We start from the raw sequence: 13,311 nt of genomic DNA, 5'->3' as shown, positions 1-13,311 counted from the left end.
ATGTGTGTCCACAGAGGCTATCCTGTAAAAGGTTTGAGGATGGGTTAAATGATGATATCCGACTGTCAGTGGGTGTCCTAGAAATAAAAGAGTTCGTTATTTTAGTTGAGAGAGCTTGTAAGGCAGAGGAGTTATTAAAAAGAAAAGGCAAAGTTGAGACAGAGACACAAGATACAAAGAAGGGACAGATGAGCAGATCATTTCGTGCTACATCCAAGAGGCCCGAGAGTTTTCTACCAGATCTAGCTTTTCGGGGCAATCTAGTCGAATAGAGGTAGCAGATTTAAGGATCCGAAGGCTCGGACCACCTCGACTACGAGTGTAGGTAATGTCAGACAGGGTAGATCAGGGTGTCCACGGTGTGGTAGACTTCATTATGGTCATTGTCGGGCAGGCGAAAATGTTTGCTATAAATGTGGTGCTCAGATCATTTTGTACGAGAATGTCCGAAGTGGCTAACCGAGAGGTAACACAGAGTGCTAGATCCGGAAATTCTCCTACTAGAGGCGATCACCGAGGCAACCGGGAGTAGGAGCAAGTGTGAGGTACCTCTAGAGATTCGGTACTGTGAGACCGGATGTTAGAGCCCTGCAAGGACTTATGCTATTCGTGCACGCCAAGAGGCATCCTCCCCGATGTGATTACGGGTACATTTTCTCTACATGATATTAATGTCATTGCTCTGATTGATCCGGGTTCAACTCATTCTTATGTTTGTATGAAATTGATGCCTAGTATAAGTATGCCTATAGAATCTACAAAATTTGTGATTAAAGTATCGAATCCATTAGGCAAGCATGTATTAGTAGATAAAGTATGTAGAAATTGTCCTTTAATGATTAGAGGCTACTGTTTTCCGGCCGATCTCATGATATTACCATTTGATGAGTTTGATGTGATTCTTGGTATGGATTGGTTGACTATACATGATGTGATAGTGAATTGTGGAAAGAAATTCATTGAGTTGAAGTGTGAAAATGGTGAAATTCTTCGGGTTAATTCAGAAGAGTCAGATAGTTTATTTCCCATAATTTCTGTTATGTCTGCTCAGAAATACTTGAGAAAGGGGTATGAAGCTTATCTTGCTATTGTGTTAAACACTAAAGATCCAGAATTGAAAATTGAATCAGTGCCTGTGGTATGTGAGTTTCTCGATGTGTTTCCGGAAGAACTACTAGGTTTGCCTCCTGTTAGAGAAGTTGAGTTTGGTATTGAGTTGATTCCAGGTACCGCCCATTTCTATTGCTCCCTATAGAATGGCTCCATTGGAATTGAAAGAATTGAAAGCTCAGTTGCAGGAATTAACAGATAAAGGCTTTGTAAGACCCAGTAGTTCACCATGGGGTGCACCAGTGCTATTTGTGAAAAAAAAGACGGATCAATGAGATTGTGCATAGATTATCGGCAACTTAACAAGGTAACAAGAAAGAACAAGTATCCATTGCCTAGAATTGATGATTTGTTTGATCAATTGAAGGAGCTCTTGTGTTTTCCAAGATAGATTTGAGATCCGGATACTATCGATTCATGAGTTAAAGAGTCGATGTCCTAAAAGCGCTTTCCGGACTAGGTATGGTCATTATGAGTTCCTTGTGACGCCATTTGGCTTGACTAATGCTCCGCCATTTTCATGGACTTAATGAACCGAATTTTTAGACCATACTTAGATAAGTTTGTAGTTGTGTTCATTGATGATATTTTGATTTATTCTCATGATGAGACCGAGCATGCAGAGCATTTGAGAACGCTTTACAAATTCGAGAGATAATCGGTTGTATGCCAAGTTCAAAGAAAAGTGAGTTCGTTACGAGAAGTTGGTTTTCTTGGACATATTGTCTCGGTGAAGGTATTAAGGTTGATCTGAGTAAGATTTCAGCCATTGTTGATTGGAAGCCTCCTAGAAATGTATCGGGTTAGAAGTTTTCTTGGTCTTCTGGATATTATAGATGATTTGTGGAGGATTTTCCATGATAGCTACCCGTTGACGAGACCGCTACGGAAGGATGTTAAGTTTGAATGGATGATAAGTGCCAACAAAGTTTTGACAAGTTAAAAGCATTGTTGACGGAAGCTCCTATCTTAGTATGTAGGAACCGGGTAAAGAATTTGTGATTCTGATGATGCATCCTTGAATGGGCTCGGTTGTGTACTCATGCGGGAAGGAAAGGTAATTGCTTATGCCTCTAGACAATTGAAGCCACATGAGAAAAATTATTCGACACATGATTTAGAGCTAGTCGCTATTGTATTTGCATTGAAGATTTGGAGACATTATTTGTATGGTGAAAGGTGCTTGGGATATTTACCGATCATAAAAGCTTGAAATACTTGATGACTCAAAAGATTTGAATTTGAGGCAAAGAAGATGGTTGGAATTGCTTAAAGATTATGAGTTAGTGATTGATTATCACCCGTAAGGCAAATGTAGTTCTTGACGCTTTAAGCAGAAACTTTTATTTACATTGCGAGCTTTGAATACCAATTTAGCCATGTCGGATGATGGTTCTATTTTAGATGAATTTAGAGCTAAACCGTATTTCTTGAAGAGATTTGTGAAGCTCGGAAAGATGATAATGAGTTACAAGCTAAAAGATTTCAATGTGAGTCAGGCATAGAATCAGATTTCTGGATTGGTTCTGATGGTTGTTTGATGTTTAGAGACAGAATTTGTGTACCAAAGAATGATGAGCTTATTCGGAAGATTTTACAGGAAGCACATAGCAATTCTTTATCTATTCATCCAGGCAGTACAAAAATGTATAATGATTTGAAGAAATTGTATTGGTGGGTAGGAATGAAAAGAGATATTTCAGAGTTTGTTTCTAGATGCTTGATTTGTCAACAGGTAAAGGCCGAACATCAGGTACCCTCGGGATTATTGCAACTTTGTCTTTGGTTCCGAATGGAAATGGGACGAGTTACTATGGATTTTGTGACAGGATTACCGTTAACACCGAAAAAGAAAGATGCAGTATGGGTTGTGATTGATAAGCTAACTAAGTCGGCTCATTTTATCCCAATCCGTATAGATTATTCACTTGACAAGTTGGCCGAAGTTATACATTTCGAGAGATAGTTAGACTACATGGAGTGCCATTATTGATCATTTCGAGATGAGATCCAAGATTTACTTCACGGTTCGGAAGAAGTTACAAGAGGCTTTAGGTACGAAGTTGAGTTTTAGTACGGCTTTTCACCCTCGAATCGATGGTCGATCGAGAGAGTTATTCGTACTTGAAGATATGCTTAGATGTTGTGTATTAGAATTTCAAGGTAGTTGGGAAAAATACTTACCATTGGTAGAGTTTGCCTACAATAATAGTTATCAGTCAAGTTTGAAGATGGCACCTTATGAAGCTTTGTATGGACGTAAATGCCGCACACCTTTATATTGGATGAGTTTAAAGAAAGCCGATTTACTGGGTTGATCTAGTTAAAGAAAGAAGAAAAGTGAAAGTTATCAGAAATTGTTTAAAAGCAGCTTCAGACAGGCAGAAGTCGTATGCAGATTTAAAAAGAAAAGAGATCGAATATCAAGTTGGTGACAAAGTTTTTTTGAAAGTATCCCCATGGAAGAAAGTTCTCAGATTTGGCAAGAAAGGCAAACTAAGTCCACGTTTTATTGGACCGTTTGAAGTGATTGAGAGAGTCGGACCATTAGCATATCGGTTAGCTTTGCCGATTGAGTTAGAGAAGATTCATAATGTATTTCATGTGTCTATGCTACGTCGTTATCGTTCAGATCCGTCACATGTGATTTCTCAAACAGAGGTTGAGATTCAGCCAGACATGACTTACGGTGAAGAACCGGTAAAGATTCTAGCTCGAGAGGTAAAGCAATTAAGGAACAAAAGTATTGTACTTGTGAAAGTATTATGGAATAGACATGGGGTAGACGAGGCTACATGGGAACCCGAAGAGGCTATGCGAAAACAGTACCCATATCTCTTCACAGGTAAGATTTTCGGGACAAAAATCCCTAAAGGGGGGAGAAATGTAACATTCCGAAATAGGGCCTAAACGGAATAGTGGTTGCGAAACCACAAATTCGGGGTAGAAAAAAATTTTATTTTATTATTATTTTGAGGTTCATGGTATGATTACATGATTGTGCGAAAATTTCATAATAAAATTCTATGCATAAAGTGCTTAAGTTGAGGTTAGGGACTAAATCGAATAAATTGCAAAACTTGCATTCTAGAAGTTTTTAGTATGAAATTATTTTGGAATATTAATTAGGAGATCTTAAATGGTAATTTGACCAATTTTAAGTTCATGGACAAAATTAGGACATGGAAGGAATTTTTGAAAGTTTATTAAGGAGGGGCATTTTGGTCATTTGGTTATTAACATTAATAAAAAGGTAAAAAGATGATAAAATTGTATCATCTTCTTCAAGTTACCAGCAGAACCTTACCTCTCTCCATAGCTGGGGTTTTTTCCAACTTTCAAGCTTCATAGTAAGTGATTCCAAGCCCCGTTTTTAATGATCTTTACGTTTTTGAAGTCCCGGTAGCTCGATAAAGTTTATGCTAGTAATAATTTAAGTTAGGAATCAAATTTGGAAAAATACCCATAGGTAAAATTTGTGTATTTTGATGTTTTATGATGGAATATGAGGTTTTAAATTATGTTAGACAACTTGTGCTACTTGGTTTTAAGTGAAAGCAGTAAAAGGCTTAATCGGTAAAAATACCTAATAGTCATAAGTACATGTTAGTGTGTGAATTTGATGTTTTCATAGAAGGGAAAATGATCAGCATGTCATAAAACATAAGAAAATAGGATGAAGTTTAATTTACGAGCCTTGGGGAAAAAGTACAAATATGTGAAAGTTTAGGGGCAAAAATGTAATTTTTCAAAAGTTTGAGTAAAGGGTTGTTTTGATAAATGTTGATATTAAATAAGCTAAATTTGCTATTATAGATCAAGAAGAGTGAAATTCGAGAGTAGATCGGGAAAAGAAAAGTAAAGGACTAAATTGTAAAGTTTAGTCACATTTTGTATCGAGGTAAGTTTACAATAAATAAATGCAATATTATTTTATTTTACATTATATTGTCAATTTCCAGCATTTATATATTTATGTTATGAAAATATTTAAAGTCGAATTTAAGGTGAAGTGACAGAGGAAAAGTGTTAGAAAGCCCGGTTGAACCCTAGGAATGTTAGGATATTAGGGTTGACAGATGTAATGAAATGAGCCATGTAAGTCCATATTAGAAATATGGCTTTGGAGACGAGATTGAGCCATGTAAGTCCATATTATATATGGCATTGGAGACAGGAATAATTCATGTAAGTCCATGTCAAAGACATGGCATTGGCGAGATATTGATAGAGCGAGAAGCGACCTAGTATCCTTAGTATTTCGAGTGGTTCAACGGGTCAGGATAAGAGTTAAATTACAGTGAATTAACAGCAAAGGAAAAGTAGATTATACTTATGAAAAGGAAAAGTCGGTAAGAAAGAAGGTAAGGAATAAAGAAGAAGATAGAAATTGAGAAGTAAAGAAATTTATGATGTTAGATGATATTATGCATAATTATCCATTATGTTGAATGTTGTGATTTATTTGCTTGTAAGCTTACTAAGCCTAGTGCTTAATCTCTTTATTTTCTTCTTCTTATAGTACTTATCTAGCCACTCGGGATCGAAGGAAACGTCGGAGGCCTATCACACTATCAAAGAAATAACTCGGTATAATTAGGCGTTTTGTTTTGTGTATGGCATGTATAGAAACTTAGCCACTTTTGGTATAATATGAACAAGGAATGATGTGTAAATACTTGCTAGTGATTAGCTAATAAAATGGCCGATGATATGCATGTTTATTAATATGTATGATTGAATGGTGATTATCACATGAAAATTATGAAAAATGTGAAAGTAACCTAAAAGCAGATTCAAGTAACAGCAATGACGTAACTTTGAAAAATCACTAAAAATTGTATAAACATAGTTTGAAGATGAATAAGATAGAAATTAAATCTTATTATGTCTATTTTCTTACGGAATAAGAAAAATAGGTAAAGGTATTATATTTCATGATATATCGAGTTTTAGTGAAACAGGTCGAGCGATTTTGGAACCCTGTCTCAACTTTGGAAATTCACCATAAATTGTACAAAACTAATTAGAAGGTATAATTTATATGGTTATAATCCTTGTTGAGTATAGTTTTAAGAGAAACAAACGGCTTAGTGATATGAATTTTGTATAGGAAGAAACATGGTTCGTAGTAACAAGAGGTTAGTGCAGTGGAGTTTTGAAACAGGGGAAACTTTAACTAATAAACTGTACTAATTGGCCAAGTAAAAAATCTATGAAAAAAATTAGTAGATAGATATATGAGTCTAGTTTCAGGAAAAATTTACGGATCTTAATTTCGAGTTTGAACTCAAGATATGAATTTTAGGCGACTACGACGCAGAATGGCAGCACATTCGAAATGCTTAAATAAACAATTTAAAACTATTTAAGTGATAGATTAAGTTTAGTAATGCCTCGTGCTCGATTCTGACAACAGTCTCGGGTAAGGAGTGTTACAAAATTAACATTTAAGCAATGGAAACACAATGTAGCTAAGTACGTGAATCTTTTGGCATCCTGTTACTTTCATATACATTTTCATGAAATAATCAAATTGTTAGTTTACTCATACATTAAGCCTTTGTAAAGCAAGTCACATATACATGTACAACAATTCAATATAGCATAACATATGATATCCAATTCATACTCGATTTATAAACATATATAATTAAGTTCTTATTCATATCACATTTAATCTTTCTGTTCAATTCTATTCATTTAATTATTGTTTTTACTCGAAAAACCATAGCAAATTAACTTCGAATACTTAGGATAAAATTGGTCACACAAGTTGTGAAATATACTTGCTCCATGAGTTGTAAATTGGGACATTATGTAATGACCCAAAATTCACGGCATCGGAAAAGTGCATTATCTGGCCTCCGTCTTAATAAACCAAATTCGTAAATAATTATTAGAAATATTTATGAGTCTATTAGTGTGTTTAATTAGGCTTAATTAGGTGAATTTAGCTTAATTAGGAGAAATTAGGAAAAGGACTAAATTGAATAAAGGGTAAAATTTTAATTATAGATTAAAATAAAATAAAAGGGATTAAATAGAAAATTATGCCTATTTCATTAGGCGAGGCGGCAAATGGGTTTTCTTAGATGATATATTATATATAAATATTATTATGGTTTTGTATTAAAATTATTATTATTATTATTAAATAAATTAAAATAGTGACAAATGTATGGTAATGATAATAAACATGTGTAAAATATATGAAAATATACTTGTAATATATTTGTATATTTTCTTAAATAAAAAGTAAAAGATATTTATTAATTATTATTATATTATGAAATAAAATAAATAAAGACAAGTGTAAGGTGATGATAAAATACAAGTGTGTTAATTAAAATATGTACATTTGTAATATATGTATTTAGTTTAATTATTATTTAAGTAATAGATATTTGTTTTAATTATATACCATATTATTGTTAAATTAATAAACAAATATAATACAAATAAAGTAAAAAGGACTAAAAGGAATTAAATCAAAAGCATAAGTTGAGGCGATTAATCCTTAAAAATCCGAGATTTTAAGTTTATATATATATATATATATATATATATATATTATATTATTAAATGATAAAGATATTTATTATGTTTTATTATATATTATAAATATAATATATTATTTATATATAGTAAAGTAAAAAAGAAAACAAAGAAATTAAAGCAACAGAATAGCAGGGACGAAATAGAGAGAAAGAAGAAAGAAAAGAAAAGAAAGAATTTAGGGTTTTCAAGGTTTAAATTTAAATTGGTAAGTCAATTTAAGTCATTTTCTTGTAATTTTGAGTTTTTATAAACCTAGAACAAAATATTATTAAGTATATGCTGAAAATTTTGGAAGTTATTAGATTTTTAGACATTAATTTTGCTAGGTAAAAGTGTGAGTTAGAGATTGAATTAATAAAATTTCTAAGTAGAATTGAGAAATGTATTAAATTATAAAATAAGTTATAAATTTTATATAATAGGGACTAAATTGCAAGAATTTCAAAATTAGGAATTTATGATAAAAATTAGATAGTTAGGTTTAAGTTTAGTTGAAATTTGAGTAGAAATGAGGTATGAATTGAGATGGAAAAATAAATGAATTTAGTTAGGGATTAAATTGAAATTGAGATGAAAGTAGAATAGAAATTCAAGTATTAGATGAAAAATTAATATTGTATTAATTATTATGAAATTTATCTTAATTTTTCGTGGCCAATATCGCACCTGAGGCATCCGCGAAGAAAGGAAAAGAAAAAGTGGACAAAGAATAAAACGAGAAATCGCGGTTTGTATTACTATAATTCAAATCTATTTATTATTAACTGTTATATTTTAATTAAAATGAATGGTAAGTAAAATTAGGTAAGCAATTGAAATGATAATATTGATTTGAATGAAATTGATTCAAAAATGTTTATGGCTATTCAAATTGAATGTGAACAAATTGGAAATTAAAAATAATTTGAATTAAGTAATTGAATTATGAATTATGTGAATATTTGAAAGTATATCGGTTGGAAACTAAAAGTGATTTGAATTGAATCAAATTGAATTGAATGAAGAAAATATGTGAGTATTTGAAATGTATATTGATTAAAAAGTAATTAGTGATTTGAATTTGATTGGAAAATGAATTAAAAATATAAATTGAATAAAAGTGAATTAAATTATGAATATGTGTGAATATGTGAATTGTGTATTGATTGAAAAGTGGTTTGAATTGAATCAAGTATGATTATATGTGAATATTTGAAATATGTATTGGTATTGAATTGTATATTGATTAGAAAGTGGAAAGTGAATTTGAATTGAATTGTGATTGAATTGAAAGTGAATTTGAAATAGAAAAATGATTTGAATACCCTATTAATTAGTCAGGCTGAGTCGGACAAATTTTGAAAAGAATTTATCGAAAACACTTTTGAAAAACTCCTTTAGAACAAAATTCTCCATAAAATTATGATTTTGATATACTCATGCTCAAAAACAAGAAATATGATAGTTATGCTACTTAAGTATAACGTTCAGATTAGATTCAACAATTTATTATAATAGCAAATTTTAGACTAAATGCTTTTGTAAGAAAGACATGTTAACCCTTACCAATTTGATTTTTATTTCCTTATTCAAGACTAAGCTGCAATCATTAAGCTTAACTTATGTCTTCATATGTTGATCGTAGCAATTTCTCTCCACTAATGTAGGTAGCATTAGGACTTTGAATCAATAGGTCTTTATCAAGGTTGTAACGTGGCTAGGCTAGGGGTAGGTGAAAGATGGATAAATTTTGGCTTAAAACCTTAGACTCAGCCTCAATCGAACCTTCGAAATTTTTACCTTCGATACACCAACTTGACTTTCATATGCTCTTTTGTACATCTCTTTCAAATACATGTGCTCTTTTTTTTTAAATAACACGAGCACTTACTTTGTGTACTGCAATTCTCGAGCATTTGATACTTCTTTTCAGTTCCCCCAAACATATTTTCGAAGAACATTTTGAATAGTACAGAGTCTAGTGTTTAGGACAATTTTAAGATCATTAAGCGAAAAGTAATGGCTAAATATTGCAAGGGTTGAAATAAAATTAGGCCATATAGGCTCAAAGTTGGGTTTCAAAGGATAAAATTTACCATGGTGGGCTTGAAAGGCTCAAACTGTCCAAACAATAGTTGCTTAAATCATTTCCAACGTTCCATGTTCCCTAGGATTTTGCCTCAAGAAACTACTAAGTCAATTCTAAAGACTTAAACTTTCATGCATACCTAACTTTCCTAAAGAACTAAAAATTTTATGGTATGAATTTGCATGCTTTATTAAAAATACATTCATGTCATTATTAAGCTAATACATTCATGTCATTATTAAGCTAACATAATAATTTATTGAAATAATAGAACTTTATTCATACTCAAGTTTAACATACTTAACAAAATTCAAATTTTGAACAAAATATATCCTAATCATAATTAAAAGAAAAATTTTATTCTGAGAGGAAATTTCGGTCCCCCCAACTTAAAATGAACAATGTCATCATTGTTTAAAGTGAATAAATACTATACACCAGGTAGGATTCCAGAAAAGAGGAGGTGAGTCAATTTGACTACTTAAGTACCAAGCTCTTTCTGAATCCAATCCTAGACATGTATATATCTATTGCCACACTTTATATTTTGTGACTTGTTCATATTTACTCATAATTTTCATCTCTTGTTTTGTTATGCAAAAATAAAAATTCCTAATTAAACTTAATCTTAGAAATAATCTACAAACAAAAAATAAAGTCAAGTCAAGATCCCTCCCTTTTATTTATTTGCAGATCCTTCCAAATTGGACTCATCTTTTGCTCCATCGGTATTGCCTTTGCATGAATCGCGTAGCTCATTCTTTGATAATGGACTCTATGGTTCAAATATGAAACTGGGAACTCAGGCACAAAAAAAAAAAATGGGTCATTGTATATTTTCTTAAAAGCACTTCTCATCGAATCATCCCTTATTTTTTAGTATCTCTAGTAGCCTTGTTGCTACCATTGCATATGTTGCATTAAGTCCATCAATTTTGATAGCTTATCTCGAAGGTCTGGTCTAGGCGATTGAGCTCTAAATATTGAAGTTTTAGAATCAGGTTCAGCTTCTGGCTCCACTGATTCTACCTTATCAGGGACTTCAAATGATTGCATCGTGGGATCGTCTTCTTCATCAGGGTCCTCAGGTTCCTCACTTCCTTCAACTTGTTACTGTAGAATTGAGTCACTAGCTACTCGATAGAGCTCCCAATCTGTGATTGTGCCTTGGCTATACCCTGTCTTCCTTACATTTGCAAGAATTTCAGCTTGCAAGCATAGAATTGTTATTGTAAACAGGAAGTGAGCAGGGCCAAAGCGTTTAACGACACAATTCCGTATTTCCCTCAAGATGATCTTTCCCACATTAATGGTCTTACCAGTTAGGATCGAGTACAATAAGACCATTCGCTCTAACGAGAATGTAGTCCCATGTGAGCTAGGCATAAGGCTGAATCAAATGAAGTAAAACCACACCTTCGCGAGTGGCGTCAAATATTCTCTTTAACAAGTGTGGATTCTTTGTTTTGACACAGTCCACGTAGAACCCTGAACTATCAGTTCCTTGAGAATTTTTTGCAAATTCTCAGGCTTGATATTGCTCATTAATGTGGAATATTCATCGTTTTCGAAATCAGGTAATTCAAAGAACTCATTAATAGCGTTTGAATTTATTGGTACCTTGATTCTGCGAAGTGGAACTTCTGTCATCTCGCTTGAATTTAAATTCATATAGAACTCACGAACTAGCTCATCATCCACACTAGGTCTCTTTTCTCAAAACAGTTCCCAATTGAGGGTTTCAGCAACTTGACGAATACGTGCCATAAAGTCTCAGTAGTTGCTTTCCTGTAATGTAAAGCCTTTCTCTGGATGCATCTGTTGATTTTTGAAGATACTTTCGTATCTCACTTTGGCTTCTTCACAGTGGAACTTGTTTTGTGTTTCATCAATTTGAGCGGAAGCACGAGTTCTCTTGCGAGGTATGTTTAACCTGATCATAAAATGGAAAAATTATTTTCTCAAAAATTTAATAAAAATTATTAATAATTCAATGAATTGAAAAATTAACTAATTGAAAAAAATTTAAAATTAAGAGAAAATTATTAATATTTTTTGTAAAAATATAAGAACTCTTAAAAAAAAAAATAATAATTATGAAGAAAAAGATGGTAATTTAAAAGAAGGGTTGGAAGGCTTGGCTAAAGGGCTTGATGTGCAAGGTGGCTAGGTGCTTGGACGGATGGTGCGTGTGGGAGCAGCAATGCAACAAGGAGCCTTCGGTAGTAGGCCTAGCGTGGGCACTAAGGCGCTGGGTGCTTGTGCGTTGTGGCCTAGAGCAGTAGGCGTGCGTGGATGGAAGCCTGGTGCAGAACTCGGCCTGGACAGCTGCTGGGCAGGAGCAACAGGCGCGCGCAGATGAATTCTTGGCACAAGTTGAGGCTGGAGCAATAGGCACGCGATGGAGCTGGACGTCTTGGCGATCTCATTGGGCATGTCTTGGTCGGTCAGTGGGCTAGGCTTATGCACTTAGGGGTTTGGTGTTTCGGGGTTTTGAAGATGAATGAATGGAGGGAGAAAGGTTGATGGTATTTATAGATAGAAAAAATAAGATTTGTAGTAGAATTCTTAGAAAATTTTAATGAAAAAAATCCTAAGTTCTAATTCTATAAAGTTTAACAACAATTAATAATTAAATATATGTATATGAAATTATCAATTTCCATTAATTCATTAAGATAACCATAAAATATAATTAAAATACAATTAATCCTAATTCTAAGCTAAGTTGATAAAATTAATATATAAATTATAATAAATATAATTATATATTAAGGTTTATCAAATCAATACATACATAATATTAAAAATATTTATTCTAGATGCTTTTTGAAAATATTTATAAGGAGAAACACCTAGTTTTTATTATTTACAAAAGAGCAATCAAATTTTAAAATAATTCAATTAAGTCCCTAGACTTAATGAAAATTTAAAATTGAGTTGCAAATTAAAACGTGGATCAAAATTGACCCTTTTATTTGAAAAACTAAAAATTTATTTTTCCATGTAGGGAATAATTTCTTAGGAAATCATGTCAAATTAAATTTTCAAGAAAGATTGGAGGGGTCACAAGCGATCCCGCTTAAGTTCCAATCTCCTAGACATAATTTATTTAAATATACAATACCCGAAAATATACCCTAAATCATTTGTTCAAAAATAAAAACGAGAAATTAAGTATCTGATAAAATGAATGAGATTTTATCCCGTTCAATTTTATCTCCCTAATAATGTTTCAAGCGCTGAGCATTAACTCGAAAATTACCTCCCTTCCCTTGGAGTTCAACAACTCCATATGGATAGACTTGATGAATCGTAAATGAACCGGACCAACATGATTTTAACTTACCTGGAAAGAACCTTAATCTGGAATTGAACAACAAGACTTGCTAACCTGCTTCAAATTCTCAAACTCAAATGTGTTTGTCATGCCATTTCTTGAGTCTTTCTTTAAGTAATTTGGCATTTTCATATGAGAACATTCGGGACTCTTCTAACTCATTAACTTGGAACATCCGTTTCTCTTTCGCGAGCTTAGGATCCAAATTAAGCTGTTGAAGAGCCCAGTAAGC

This window comes from Gossypium arboreum, chromosome 8 (assembly GCF_025698485.1).
Source record: "Gossypium arboreum isolate Shixiya-1 chromosome 8, ASM2569848v2, whole genome shotgun sequence".
NCBI classification, from domain to species: Eukaryota; Viridiplantae; Streptophyta; class Magnoliopsida; order Malvales; family Malvaceae; genus Gossypium; species Gossypium arboreum.
Note: the sequence above shows the minus strand (reverse complement) of the source record.